Below are 15180 nucleotides of genomic sequence, written 5' to 3' on the forward strand. Positions count from 1 at the left end.
GCCCAGTTGCCTCTTGTGGAGCCTGGGAATCCTAGCCAGTGCCTCGGGAGGTCCCTGGCAGCTTTGGCCACAGTGATCTTAGTATGGGTGAACCATGATCTAGTTCCAGTAAAACCCACAGAATGTTCTGAGCTTGTGACTAAGCCTGAGGTAAATAAACAACCCTCACCACCTACCTCATGAAGGATTGTGATGTGTGGTGCAGCCTCATATCTCTTTTCTAAAAAAAAAAAAGAGAGAGAAAAAGAAAAAATGAAAGTGTCAAGAGGCTATACTTCTCAGTTTTCAACATCCTTTGAACAATTGCATGTTTGGCCTCTAACTCATGCCTGTCATTGTGTTACTCTGTCAGATGGGACGTCATGGACTGTGTCCTCAGAAGCCTGGGTCTCCTCAGGATCACCATGGGGATAAGGCTGGAGCTGAGTAGACTGAGCCTGCCTGCTGCTCCCTGAGTCAACCCGCAGAGCTTCCCTCTCATATTGTTCATTTTATTGGCCTTATAATACTTGATTGAAAAGACAAAAATATTTGAAAGTCCTGCACTTGTTTAAAGTTTGGAAACAGAATCCAGAGAAATGATATTGTGAGGTGGATGATGGGCATGTTATTTAGATCTAAAGACAGAGAGAAAAACAGAAACAGCTGATAGTTATTATTTATTGTGTAGCAAATATTTTTTTCAATTAGTCCTCACATGAAATGAGTACTGTTATTAGCCCCATTTTAAGAGAGGAGGAAACTGAGGTCCTGAGAATTTCAGTAAAGTTGATCAAGTCAGATGGTCAATAAAAGGTCCAGCTGGTATTAAATCCTACGAGCATTGATATCAGGGGGTAGGCTCGTAACCGCCACACTATGCTGACTCCTCCCCCAAAGCTCCCTTTGTGACCAACAGCTCCTTCTCCCAGTTTCCCACTCCATCCTGGATGTTCCCATATTCAGCCTCTGTTCAAATGTTCCCTCCTCGTGGGGCCTTGCCTGACTGTCCCATCCAAAATAGAGTCGGTTCACTGCTTCCTTTACTTTCTTAGCTTTTATCCCACACTGATCAATGTTGCCTATGTATGTGTGTATCTCAAGGATCTGTGGCCCTCAGCTCCTTGAGATCAGGGGCTTTGTAAGCTTCTAGAACATCTCTCATAACCAGTTTAGAAAAAGGCCCTGTGGAAATAAGTATGTAGGGAGTACAAAAGTTGAACAAGAAAAGATCTGGCCTGAGAAAGGTCAACATGGTATAAGGTGACAAACCTAGACTATAGGGTCAGACTGTTCAATTTGAATCACAGATGTGTTAACAATTACCTGTGTGACCAGAACGAGTTTTCTTTTTCTCATTCATAAGATAGCAATAATTACCTCAGCCTCACAGTGCTGTTGTGAAGATTAAATGAGATCGTAGACATTAATAGCATTTTACTTAATACATTTTTTCCCCTAGAGCTGATCCTGGAAACATAGCAAAGCACATAATAAGCACTCAATAAATATATGGTAGGTCATGGAATACTGGATCATAGTTAATAATTAGAGAGGCCATGTTGTGTTATGGAAAAACAATGAAAAAAGAGTAAAAGGACCAGCAATTAGGGCTAATTCTGCCTATAAATAGTTGTGTGCCTTTGGACAAATGGCCTTGCCTCTTAGGTCCATGTTTCCTCCCTGGCAAAACAAGAAGTTTGGACAGGATAATGTAGAAGTTGCCTTTCATCTCTGAAATCTATGACATTGAAAAAAACATCCCACAGTTGATCTGATTTCCCTTGGATTTCCAGTAGCAAACCAACTCATCCTGGTTGTTGTCAGGAAGCTGGAATGATCCATTATGTTTCTGTTTGCTTCCTGGGTTCCAGTTCAAATAAAAATTCTTCATACTGTTCACATCAGAGAATAATGGTGGGCTGATATTTACAATGGACAATTAATTCACTCTCTTATCTGGGTCTCTGAGGGTCGTTCTGGATTGGTGAGCCTCTTGACTAGGCTGAAGGAATTCCATCACCCCTTGTACTTGTCCTCAATGAATGGGAAATGAATGAGATGTATGGAGGTTGTCTTGGAGACTTCTGTTTCAAGTCCACCTTGGAGAATTGGGTGTTTTTGGTCCTGTTCCATGGGAAGGGTCATTGTTTCTGTTGACAGGTTGATTTATTTCAAGAGGCTGCTGCCAAGGATTTGGTAGTCTTAGAAAGTTATATTGGTGACCTGATGTGAAAGTTCTATGTCCTTAACCACCATTTCCTCAGCCATCATTTTCAAAAGAACTGATGTTTTACCTTTGTCCTGTATTCTAAAAACTACATATTCATAATGATTTCTGAGAATTCAAAGAGTAGTCACTTTTTGGTGAATTTGTGTCCTGTGGCTGGTGGACTAGCAAACGAACGCATCTCACTTGTAATATATGGGTTATCTGAAACCTCCGTATGTCTTGCCTTTTGTGTGACATTTTTAAAAAACTGAACAGTATATAGCACTTTCTGGTTTTCAAATTATTTCACATATATTATTTGTTCTTTATAAAAGTTGCATGGAACTAGTGGTGCTGCAACCCCATTTTTCATATGTGGAAGCTGAGTCTCAGAATGCTTTTACAACTAACCTAAACACAAGGATTAAAGCGTGGATTTTCTGACTCAGCTCCTTGGCTCAGAGCTGAAGGAGAGCAAAGGAGATTGGAAAAGAATCTTGGCAGAAATTCCTTTGTGGAGCAAAACAAGAGATGGTACTGTTTACAACATCCTCCCAAGTTTCTCACCCCCGCAGGGGACAGAAAATCTCTAGGAAAGGAGAAAGGACTTAGTAACCAGCAGCCTGCTTGCATAAGTACCAATAAAGTAAGAGCTGAGCTGCTTCCTGGCGCCATGGAAATTCAACAGGATTACGGAGGTGGGAAGTCAAGAGGGGAGGGAGGGAGACTGAAGACACCTGCTAAGGACTCAGCTGGACTTAGGTTGAAAACCCAGCTAGGCCATCTGACAGCTGTGTGATCTTAGAAAAAGGTTTCCTCTCTCTGCACTTCACTCTCTTAAAGGATGAATGAGAACTGCTTCCTCATAAATTCATTGTAAGAATTAAATACAGTAAGTCATAGATTTTGCAGACCTCCACTTAATGGCCTTCAGAGTTAATGGACAACATTTCCGGTCCGTATGTGATATGTGAAAATTAACACACTGTTTTAAAATACTTTTTAACCAAGACTTGATTATAATTAAATTAACAGGTTATTGTTTTGTTATTAATTCACTGTTATTTTAAACTAATTTTAGCAATTAGGTCATATGTTGGAAAAAGACACTGGAATAATTTTGCCAACATAAATGAATATTACATATTTACAACTATAGTCTACATGTTATATAATGGACTTTCGGCTTTAACTGACACCCCCTCACCCAAATTAGTCCGTTATATGGAGGTTTTACTGTACACTAATGCTATGAAATAGTAGGGTAGAATCCCTGGATCAAAACAGTAGCTACACTTGTATGTGACTATGAAAAAATTATTATGCCTCATTGGACAGTAATTTCTTTATATATAAAATAAGGTGATTGGACTAGATGTATCATAATTTGTTATTCAAGCTCTATACAGTGTTTGATTGATGACTGTATTCCATGGAATATAGAGAGATGGGGTTATTAAGGATTTATAGTGTGCCATGTCAATGACATATGTTCACCTTGGTAGCAGGGCCTTATGAGTGGCTGTGGTTGATAATAACGATAATATTTTTAAAAGCTATTTTTATTGGGAACCTGCTAAATTATATACTATCATTAATTCCCCATGAAAATCCTATGGAGCAGGTAATATCAGCTCATTTTAATAGGCAGGGAGATTAAAACTCACATAGGTTAACTGACTTGTTCAAAGCCACCCAGATCATTCATGGTGAATCAAACTGTCCCATGTGACTCTGGCTCTCATGCCTCTTGCACTATCCTGTGCTTGTTCCATTCATTAAAATAGTTGTTTAATCTCTAAATGACCTTCCTTTCCCTTCTCCCACGGTGACTTCTCTTTCTATGTGCATCCCTCTGCCTAATAACAATATAACCCATAGTTAAATCAATGCACTCTCTGCTGCATTGTGTGTTTTTGTAAGTCTGTGATCTATTATTATCTACTTAAATCTGTGTATTGCATAATTCAGCATTTTAATATTCGCTTTGAAAAGTGTTTTGAGTCACTTCCCTGCAAAGGTGCTGTATTAAATTACATTCATTATTCTTCCTAAATGTAGACAAGTCATGGTTCAGGTGAACTAGAAAGTAACTCCCATTATCCTCAGCACATTCCATCACATTCGTTATTCTCTGTGACATTTATCAACACGGCATTTAGACCTTTTAAAGAAAGGGGGGGAAATCACTTCAAATTCCGAAGCATTGAACTAACACTGAGCCAAGTTCTGCAGGTGAAAAAGTCACTTCCTTGCTACAAGTGACAAGCTGCCTTTTGGAGCACAATGAGCAGATGTAAAAGCAACATGCCAAGAACTGGAGGAAGTGAAGTACTTAACCCCATCTGCTGCAACTTGTTGCATCTTGCTTATGACTGCTCATGCTATCCTATATAATAAAAGAGTAATATGCAAAATTGACCATCACTCCAACACACAAGATGGCTGCCCCATGTGGTCAAAGATGGCTGCCCCCATGTGGACACAAGATGGCCGCCACAAGATGGCCAGCATGGGAGGGCAGTTGGGAGGGACCAGGCCTGCAAAGAAAGGCAGTTGTGGGTGATCAGGCCAGCAGGGGAGGTCAGTTGGGAGGGACCAGGCCTGCAAGGGAGGGCAGTTGGGGGCGATCAAGCCTGCAGGGGAGGGCAGTTAGGGGTGACCAGGCCGGCAGAGGAGGGAAGTTGGGGGCGACCGGGCCTGCAGGAAAGGGCAGTTGTGGGGGACCCAGGCCTGCAGGGGAGAGAAGTTGGGGGGGACCAAGCCTGCAGGGGAGGGCAGTTAGGGGTGACCAGGCCTACAGGGGAGAGTAGTTGGGAGGGACCAGGCCTGCAGGAGAGGGCAGTTAGGGGTGACCAGGCCTGCAGGGGAGGGCAGTTAGGGGTGACCAGGCCTGCAGGGGAGGGCAGTTAGGGTCAATCAGGCTGGCAGGGGAGTGGTTAGGGGGTGATCAGGCTGGCAGGCAGGCGAGCAGTTGGGAGCCAGCAGTCCCGGATTGTAAGAGGGATGTCCGACTGCCCATTTAGGCCTGATCCTACCCTCAAGGGGTCCCAGATTGGAGAGGGTGCAGACTGGGCTGAGGGTCATACCTGCCCCCCATGCACGAATTTCGTGCACCGGGCCTCTAGTTCTTAATAATAGCCCCATCAGTGGAGATCAGTTGGCCCTTGCAACAAGAGGTTGCTGGTTCAATTCCTAATCAGGGCACATACCTGGCTTTGGGGCTCATCCCCAGTAGTATTTGTACTGATTTGCTAGGGATCTGGCTTAAACAACAGAAATTTATTGTCTCATAATTCTGGAGTCCAAAAATTCAAAATCAAGGTGTTAGCAGTGTTGCTTCCTTTTGAGGGCTGGGAGGGAAGGATCTGTTCCAGGGTCCTCTCCTTGACAAGTAGATGGCTGTCTTCTCCCCATATCTCCTCATCTTGTCTTCCATCTATTCATGTCTCCATGTCCAAATTTCCTCTTTTTATAAGGAAACTGGTGATACTGAATTAGAGACCCACCCTTATCCAACATGACTTCATCTTAATGAGTTGCATCTGCCATGACCCTATTTCAAAAAAAAGAAAAGATTACATTCTGAGGTATTAGGGATTAGGGCTTCAGCATATGAATTTTGATGAAACAATTCCAACAACAATATTCTTCAACTTCAAAAACTTTATTCAACCCATGTTCAGTAACCCATGTTCATACCCACATCAACTTCTTAACTCCTGTTCCTGCTGTCTGGAATTTTAACTCTCTACTTTGTACCTCGTCTGTTTTATTGTCTTTCTCACAATCTTCAGTCCTTGAATGAACACGACATAACAGGATAGTTGTAAAATACAAAGGGCATGAGAAAATGCTTTGTAAATTATAAATTCCTATAAGAGTTTTAAATTTCCATTTATTAACATTCCCTCAATATGAGCTCCTAGTTAGCACATGTCCCCTGGTGTTTCAGATTTTAGAGAAACTCCATCAGTGCAGGATGAATTAAAGGAAGGAGACAGTGATTGGGAGGCCATTGTGGTGTTGCAAATTCAAAAGGATGTGAGGTGGAATGAGGAACCCACAGAAGAGATGCCAGAAAAGAAGTGAGACACATCCCTGAGAGATGGTTGCACAGATTTGGGAATTCATTGGATATTGCCAGGCACATAAGTCCTGGGGGAAAAATCATATATTGATTTTTTTTTTCTGTATCCAATACAATGATGCATGTAAGTTTTGTTTTATTTTATTGTTTTCCTACACTGCTACTGGCTTCCTATTTACTGCCAAATAAAGGCAAACTCTTCAGCTGACACCATTCCTGACCTTACCCCTGCCTGCTCTCCAGCCTTGTATTTCTCCATTTTCCCATCATATCCTTATTCACATCTTACCAAACCACTTAGAGCTGAGCTTCTTACCTTTGTTTCTTCCTATTGCATCTGATCTCTCATCTTACAAAGTCCTTCCCTGTGGACACCTGGCTCGTGCCCAAACCAACACTGAAAGAAAGAAGCCGTGTTGGCCTCCCTCTGGAGACTCCCATGCTTTCTTGCTCCTTTCACATCTTGCAAATCCCATCATCATTCTTCTCACAGTGGACCACAAGCATTTCTTATTGTGTGTCCCCCTCATGAAATCATACACTTGAAGACAATAATATGTTAGATTCATCTTTGTATCTCCATTTTTAGCACAATGTCTTGTCCTTGAATGCAGTTAAGAAGTATGTGTTACATGAATAAATGAGTGTAGACACAGACTAAATCAGATGCTGGGTGATGCATTCCACCCCATTGGAAGGAAGGCTCTTTCTGACATAGGAAAGCTGGTGTAGGAATTCTTTGGAGACTATAATCCTGATTATCTTTTTTAGATTCTGAGGAAAACATATACACTGAGTGGCCAGATTATTATGATCTCTGAACGCATAATAATCTGGCCACTCAGAGTGTGTGTGTGTGTGTGTGTGTGTGTGTGTGTGTTAGAGGCCTGGTGCATGAATTCGTGCATGGGTGGGGTCCGGCCAGCCTGGCCAGGGGGGAGGGGACATGGGTGGCTGGCTGGCCTGCCTGCTGGTTGAACTCCTGATCGAGGGGACAATTTGCATATTAGCCTTTTATTATATAGGATATACACTTAGTGGTCAGATTATTATGCGTTCAGAGATCATCATCATCTGGCCACTCAGTGTATTTCTCAGATGTGCCCTCCTTCATGATAATGTTTGACTATTGATTTGATTACCAGAAACCTGCACCCTGTAGCTCAGGTTCAAGAGTACCTACACCAGAAGCTCATGGTGTTCTCTGGTGGCCACTGTGTCCACACCAGCACTGATAGAAGAGGCCCCTGGTGTAGGAGAGACTGGCTATTCATAAAACAAGCTCCTGCCTAGCTAATGTCCCAACTTGCACCTGTGACAAGGAGAGAATTCTGAGATGTTCTAAATTAAATAATTAAGTCACAGAGACCAGGGAATGAGAGAGAGACTACTAGCCTGGTAATGGCTGCTGACCAGTTAACAAAAGATTTCTCACGTCCCTGTTTTGCCCATTGGATTTTCGGATTAATTTTCAGGTGGCTTTTTCTGCAGATTATTTTAGCCAGGTACCATCTAACTCCAGGAGCCTCTGCTTGTTTACCTGCCGGCTCCCCAGGTACTCCGTAGGCCAGTCTAAGGACCAGACATTTCTTTATTGGGGCTCCACTGTCCCAGAGCTGAGGCTTCCCCCACCCCTTTGCCTATAGCTCATGCAAATTCTTTCAGATGACTTCTTTCTTCTCCCTCCCCCCATCTGATGTATAAAATCTCTTGCAAAACTCTGTAATGGTGGACTTGCTATCTTTTCTGCCTAACCATGTGGCTGGTGGCTTAGACTCCATGCTCCAAGACAGGTCGTTTGGTTAGCATTTTGAGCTCAATAAAATCTTACTTACGAAAAGACTTTCAGCCATGAAAGTTAAGAAATTGTGGTTTAACACATGGCTGAAGCTACTAAACTTCAACAAATGACCCACAAATTAGCTGAAGAGTCCCGGGTTCGATTCTGATCAAGGGCACATGCCCGGGTCCCTGTTGGGGGCGTGCAGGAGGCAGCAAATCAATAATTCTCTCTCATTGATGTTTCTATCTTTCTCTGCCTCTCCCTTTCTTTCTGAAATCAATAAAAATATTTTTAAAAATAAGGCAAAGTGCAGCAAAAATAATAATAATTATTATTATTATTATTATTGAGACAGAAATAAAATTCAAAACTGGGCAATGCAAATTAATGACTTTTGGACCTTGGCAAGTTATTCAAAATCTCAGGTACCTCATCTGTGAATTAGAGGTAATAATAACTGACCTTACCGTAGTTGGTAATGATTAAAAATTATGCAACCCACATGATAGGGCATAGCTCTGTGTTTCCCAATGGGAATACAATTGACGTTTGGGATGGGGAAGACTACCTTACATGCAAGTCCGTTGCCTACATTGTAAGATAGTAAACATCTATGGAAGCTGAACTCTGAATGCCAGGACTGCCCCCACCCCCAGTCATCGAAGCAGCTGAAAATGTCCCCCAACCCCCGCCACACACACACACACATTGCAAAGGCCATAATGAGATAAAACTTATCAAGTGTTACTACACGCTAGAAAATGTTCCAAGAACTGTATTTGATTCATCTCATCTAATCCTCATAAAAACTTTATGATGCTCTGCAAGATTAAATATGTTGTTAGGTTGTATAACTGAAGAGTGGAGGGTCTGGGTTTGTAGGCTTGTGAGGTTAGTGTCTGAGCCATCCTGACTGGAAGCATAGTAGGTACTCAATAAATATGCTCTTCCTTTCTTCTTCCCAATTTGGTTTCAGCTCCAGTGTCTTTGGCTAACTCCTGCGAGATCTATAATTAGAGTTCATCTCCACATGTGTCTCAGGGACTCCAGATGAACAGCCTTCATTGGTCCAAGCTCAATCTTGATAAAACTGAAAACATCTTTTTTTTTTTTACCTAGTGAAGGATATCTCCAGGCCAAATTGTTCTTGCTGTAACATGGCATAGCCCACTGCGGGTTTTCCCTGGGGGTCAATAGATATTAGACCATACATTTTTTTCTTTCACTTCATTCTTCTCCTCCTTCCTTTCCTGCAGGGCCCTGTGCTGTGGGAGCACCTCTGACTTGGCCGATATTTGTTACCGCTGCATGAAGCTTGGGAGGTAAGTGTTCCACACCCATTTCCAGTGTCAGCAAGGGAGCGTTCCCCCCACATCCCAGTCATTCTCCAACTGGTTGTCCTGCAATTCAACTCACTTCTGACACGACCTACCTGGAGATAGGGGTCAGATTCCAGAGGTTGAGGGTATTTTTCCTTATTTACGTAGCTTACACAGAGAGAGCTTTGTTCCAGATGAGCCCCTCGGAGACGTGAGTGGCCCCTGTGACTGCCTTTATCTGTGAGAAGGTAGGTAATTTTCTGAAGGGGGAAGCTGGGTCCTCCAGGATTGTGTGGGACCAAAAAGCGGAAGAGTACAGTACAGTCAACCTCGATCTCCATGGGTAAAGATAGGTTTATTAACATCTTGCCAAACCAAGTGGCTCAGGGAAGGTTTTAAATTCCATATAAGGAGACTTGTACCTGCCAGCCAGGGCTTCCTGGGCTCAGAAGTCAACAAATTCATAATGGTTGTCCCCCTCTAGAATGGAGACCCAGACACGGCCTGCCTTTCTTGGCAATAATGATAGGACTCACTCTCAATAGGACAGACACTCAGAATCATTTGCCAGGCATGGATTTTCTCCTTCCTTCAACCATCCCTGCATGATTAGCCCTAGTGCATGTCCCAGGCACCATGCATAGCTTCCCCCTGAACCCGCCAACCTCATGAACATTTGTACCTTTGCACCTATTTACAAAGGGATGACTAATGGCTACAGAGCTGAGCAAAGTTGTGTGGCCTTAAGCAAGATTCTTCTCTAAGGTGGCTTCATTTTGCTTGTCTGAAATATGAGGTTGGTCTAGGATCCTAGACCTCTTTTAACTCTGACATTAAAGGGTCTTAAAAATGGTCCCTGAGGAGAAAAAAAGCCATGATCATAGCCCCTTAGGTACTGTGGCCTGGGTTCCATCCATGAATTGATTAATCAGTTCCTCACTCTCACACTCCCAGGGCAAACAAGTACAAGGGTCTCCTCTGTGTGCATCAGGCATCAGGGAATGCCCAGGCTATTCAGGGAGACAGCCTGTGTGCAGATGTTAGTCATCTAGCATGCTACCCTATCCTATAGCATTGAAAATGGGGGCCAGAGACCTCCTTCCGTCTGGAAAAATAGAAACAGGCTTTTCTGTGGAGAAAGGAATAAGTCAAGAAGAGAACGGGTCTCTCATAGAACTAGGAAGGAGGCAAATCTCGGCTCCTTCACTTACTGAATATTAAAGTTTTTCATTTCACTAAGTCTGTTTTCCCATCTACTCTAGGAGGGCGGTGGTAATACTACTTAAAACTAATAATAACACTCCCAAAAGTTTGGGAAGACTCATTGGGGTAATCAATGTGAAAATTCCTGTTAAACTGTAAGAAATCCATTCTGTTTATATCTACACCCCTCTCTCCCTTCTGTAGCAAAGAATTTAATATAGACTCGGCATACTTAGAAATGCTTATTTGTCATTCTTCATAATTCTAGTGCTCATTTTCTGCCCCAAACAGTGAAATTGCTGCGTCATTCCTTAGAGATTTCAAAATCTTCCTACCACCTTAGGATTTCCTTTTACAACCTCCCAGGGCCTGAGAGAGGATTAGCTTCCATTTATGACCACTCCTGCACCCTGTCCATTTGGAGGGCTGAAGCTGATAGAACAAATCCCCAGCCATTGATTTCCCGCCCAACGTTAAGTTCAGGAGCTCTATCTCCCCCACCCTTCTGTGTTATCTTAAGAAACTAATACTTCCTTATGCTCATTTAATAGCTGTAAGGGGAGGGGGGCAAGATAGCTGAAATCGGCATGATAGGTTCTCAAGAATTCAGAAGTTGGAATTGGGAAACCAGGTTTAAGATTCAGCCCTAACTGTGAGAACTTGGCTAAGCCACTGAATGTCTAGGAGCCTCAGAAAAAAAGAGATGGATGTAAAATTATTTTTTAAATGCTAAAGCCCTGTATAAACATTAGCTGTGTAGGTAATTAATATTAACATTGATAATAAAAAGCGTTAACATTTACGGGGCTGTATTCAGAAAAAAAAAAAAAACACCAAGATGAATTTTCTTTATTTATTCCACATGACTAGCTTATGGAATGGTAGGAAAGAGTGTGGCCATGTTTGATGATGGCCCGATGGTATCAGAACACATAAAGTCTGAATGGCGTAGCTATCTCCTGAAGTCTCATAGTATAAAAGGCAGTGCTGGCCAATGTGACTCAGTTGGCTAAGCGTCATCTCATTCACCAAAATGTTGCTGGTTCAATTCCCAGTAGGGCACATGCCTGGGTTTCAGGCTCAGTCCCCAGTAAGGACTATGTAGGAGGCAGTCAATCCACATTTCTCTTTCACACTGATGTTTCTCTCTCTCGCTCTCCTTTCTACTATATAAAATCAATAGAAATATATTTTTCAAAAAGGCAGCAAGGTCTCAGGGTTTTTTTGCTCTTCTAATCTGGTAGGATATCTACTCTCTGTAGAAGGTATTGATCTTCCTGACATCTCCATGGGAACCAAGGAAGCATTTATCTTATTTACTGGTTCAAGGATAAACTTCAGTAGAAGCAACATAAGCTGCATCTGAGTCATTATCACCCTCCCCAGTCATGGGATGTGGATGAGCCCTGTACTTGACCTCCAGCATTCTCATCCCCGTGCCTCCTATGTGCACCTTGACTAGTATATAAAATTCTGCCATGGCACCCACAAGCTGTTACTGCATTTGTTAGTTCCATGTCAGTCCCATGCCATTAGACTCTAAGCATAGACCTGTAAAGCAAGTCTTTAATGCATAATCAAGAGTTAATACGACTAATGTGAATGTACAAATGATTAAGTCAGAGAGGGAATGGGTGGGTGATTGGACAGATAGACAAACATGTCCTGGCTGCCTAGAACATGGGGCAAAGTAGTACATGCTGTCTTTCAAAGTAAGTTTGACTTTGGTGTCAGAGCACATGGTTGAAATGGCCTGACTTCTGTCCCTACATTGATCCCTAGATGCCTCTACCACCACCACCACCGTGGAAAGCCTCTTGTTTATATTCTCTTTAATGTCTCTTCAAGAACTCAAGTTCAACCCCAAGTTCAACCGCTGGTCTGGCCCTGATCACTGAGGCTCATCAGTTGACCTCCCCATACTTAGCCTCACAAGGGCAGATGTTCTTTGTTCTGGCTCTTGTGGCCACCATGACTATCCATTTCATCTCATAATACAACGAACAGGGAAGCTGAAACCCTCTGGAGGCACTAATGCCTCCCAGATGTTTCCCAGGCTGTCTCCTTGCTTTTGTCCTATCTGCCTTAGACTGCAGAGAAATTCCAGTGCAGCTACTTAAAGCTGAAGGCCTTCTAGTACAGGTCAACGAACTGTGGCCCATAGGCCAAATCTGGCCTGCTGCCTGAATTTGTAAATAACATGTTATTGGAACATAGCCATGCTCATTCATTTACAGATTGTCCATGGCTGCTTTTGAATTTCAGCTAGAGAGCTGAGTAGTTGTGAAGGAGACCAAATGGCCTAGTATATTCCACAAGGTCTAATATATTTGCTAGTACTATCTACCCCTTTATAGAAAAAGTTAACCAAACCCTCCTTTGTAAATTAACCCAGATGTAGAATTTTGCTGAGTAACTCTCTGTGATAGAGTCCTTGGCACTAGGTTTGGCAATGAGTGGGCACCATGCTTTTACTTCTAACCACTCCAAATTCTGACACCACCAAGAGAAAATGGCTTTGTAAGCATGGACTAATTGGTAGACTTTAGACAATTCTAAAATCTAAAAAGGAAGGAGAGAAGGAAGAAAAGGAGAAAGAAGGGAAGGAATAAATGGGAGGAGAATGAAGCAATAGACATTAAAAAAAATTTTATTGCTGAGAATATTATAGATGTCCTCCTTTCCCCCCCAATTTCTCCCCTCCACCCATTCCCCCTACACCCCAGGCTTTTGCCACCCTATTATCTGTGTTCATAGGTAATACACACACACACACACACACACACACTAGGGGCCCAGTGCATGAATTTGTGCACCTGGAAAGGAACTGTGGGCCGCAAGGCTGCAATGGGCACAGGGGCGGATCTTGGCCCATCCTCTGCACCTCCACCCGGCCCCTCCCGCCGCAGCCCTCCCCTTCCCCCCCCCCCTCGCCCCGGTGCCCTGCCTGCCGGCAGCCCTGCTCCTGCCTCTATTGCTTCCATGTTCTGAAGGCGCCGGCCCCACTCGCACCTGCTGACAGCACAGAGTGATTGGGGCCGATGCCATTAGCAGATACAAGCAGTGGCTGCTTCCCCGATTGCCCCTCAGGAGCAGGGGGAGGTGGAGAAGCCCTCAGGGGCGATCAGGGTTAGCAGCCGCCACTTGCACCCGCTGACAGCGCTGAGCGATCGGGGCCGGCGCTGGGCGCCAGCAGCAGGTGCGAGTGGCGGCTCTAGCGCCAGCAGAGGGTGTGAGTGCAGGGCTGGACCGCGGCATGCGGGAGCAAAGAATTTTCAGTAGCCACCAGAAGCTTACCCCAATTACAGCGACCAGCACCCCGCCTTGGTCTGGCACCCCTGCTCACCTGCTCCACCATCCCCTGCGCCCGACGTCCACCATGTTCTGCACTCTGCCGCCTGCTGCCGATGCCCGCCATGTTCTGCGCGCGCCCCCTTGTGGTCAGTGCACGTCATAGTGACCCGTTGTTCCACCCTTCGGTCTACTTGCATATTAGGGTTTTTTATATATATACTAGAGGCCTGGTGCACGAAATTCGTGCACAGGGGAGGGGTCCCTCAGCCCGGCCTGCACCTCTCCAATCCGAGACCACTCGGACATCTCTCTCTCAATCCGGGACCACTGGCTCCTAACCGCTCACCTGCCTGCCTGCCTTGATCACCCCTAACCACTCTGCCTGCCTGCCTGATGCCCCTAACTGCTCTCCCCTGCTGGCCTGATCCCCCTAATTGCTCTCCCCTGCCTGCCTGATCGCCCTAACTGCTCTCCCCTGCCAGCCTGATCTCCCCTAACTGCCTCTGCCTCAGCCCTGCCACCATGGCTTTGTCTGGAAGGACGTCTGGAAGGTCGTCTGGAAGATGTCTGGTCTAATTAGCATATTACCCTTTTATTAGTATAGATATATATGATCTTTGGTTAATCTCTTCTCCCTTCCCTCTGAGATTTGTCAGTGTGTTCTGTGTTTCCATGCCTCTGTTTCTATTTTATTCATCAGTTTATTTTTTTAGATTCAATTGTTGATAGATATGTATTTATTGCCATTTTGTTGTTCGTATTTTTGCTTCTTCTTCCTCTTCTTAAAGAATACCCTTCAACATGTCATGTAATACTGGTTTGGTGCTGATGAACTCCTTTAGCTTTTTCTTGTTTGTGAAGCTCTTTATCTGACCTTCAATTCTAAATAGCTTTTCTGGGTAGAGTAATCTTGGTTATAGGTCCTTGGAATTCATTACTTTGAATATTTCTTGCCACTCCCTTCTGGCCTGCAATGTTTCTGTTGGGAAGTCAGCTGACAGTCATATGGGCACTCCCTTGTAGATACCTAACTGCTTTTCTCTTGACTTTGCCCCTCCTACCAGTCTCAATGTGCTTTCTTCTTTAATTCTCTCGTTTTAGGACTTCCATTAAGCCCAGTTTCAGATGGTTCTGAATGATGGTTGATCTGTATTTTAGTTGTAAATTTGATGTGGTTGTGGGAGGTGGTGAGTACCTGTGTTACCTATGCTGCCATCTTATTTACAGCAATAGACATTCTTGATACTAACAGATAGACCCAGGGGACATGAGAATAGGCCTTTATAGTGAAAAAAATACA

The 15180-nt window shown here is 43.8% G+C and overlaps 1 long non-coding RNA gene across 1 annotated transcript in view; it reads left to right on the forward strand.

The window, feature by feature from the left end:
- LOC307114360 overlaps positions 1–9981 on the forward strand; it is a 421289-nt gene extending 411308 nt beyond the window's left edge. Inside the window, exon 4 of the long non-coding RNA XR_013815002.1 lies at positions 9321–9981. This is a non-coding gene — a long non-coding RNA (uncharacterized lncRNA). The remainder of the gene's footprint in view (positions 1–9320) is intronic.
- Positions 9982–15180: the final 5199 nt, after the last annotated feature.

This window comes from Cnephaeus nilssonii (assembly GCF_951640355.1).
Source record: "Cnephaeus nilssonii genome assembly, chromosome: 18".
Taxonomy (NCBI): Eukaryota; Metazoa; Chordata; class Mammalia; order Chiroptera; family Vespertilionidae; genus Cnephaeus; species Cnephaeus nilssonii.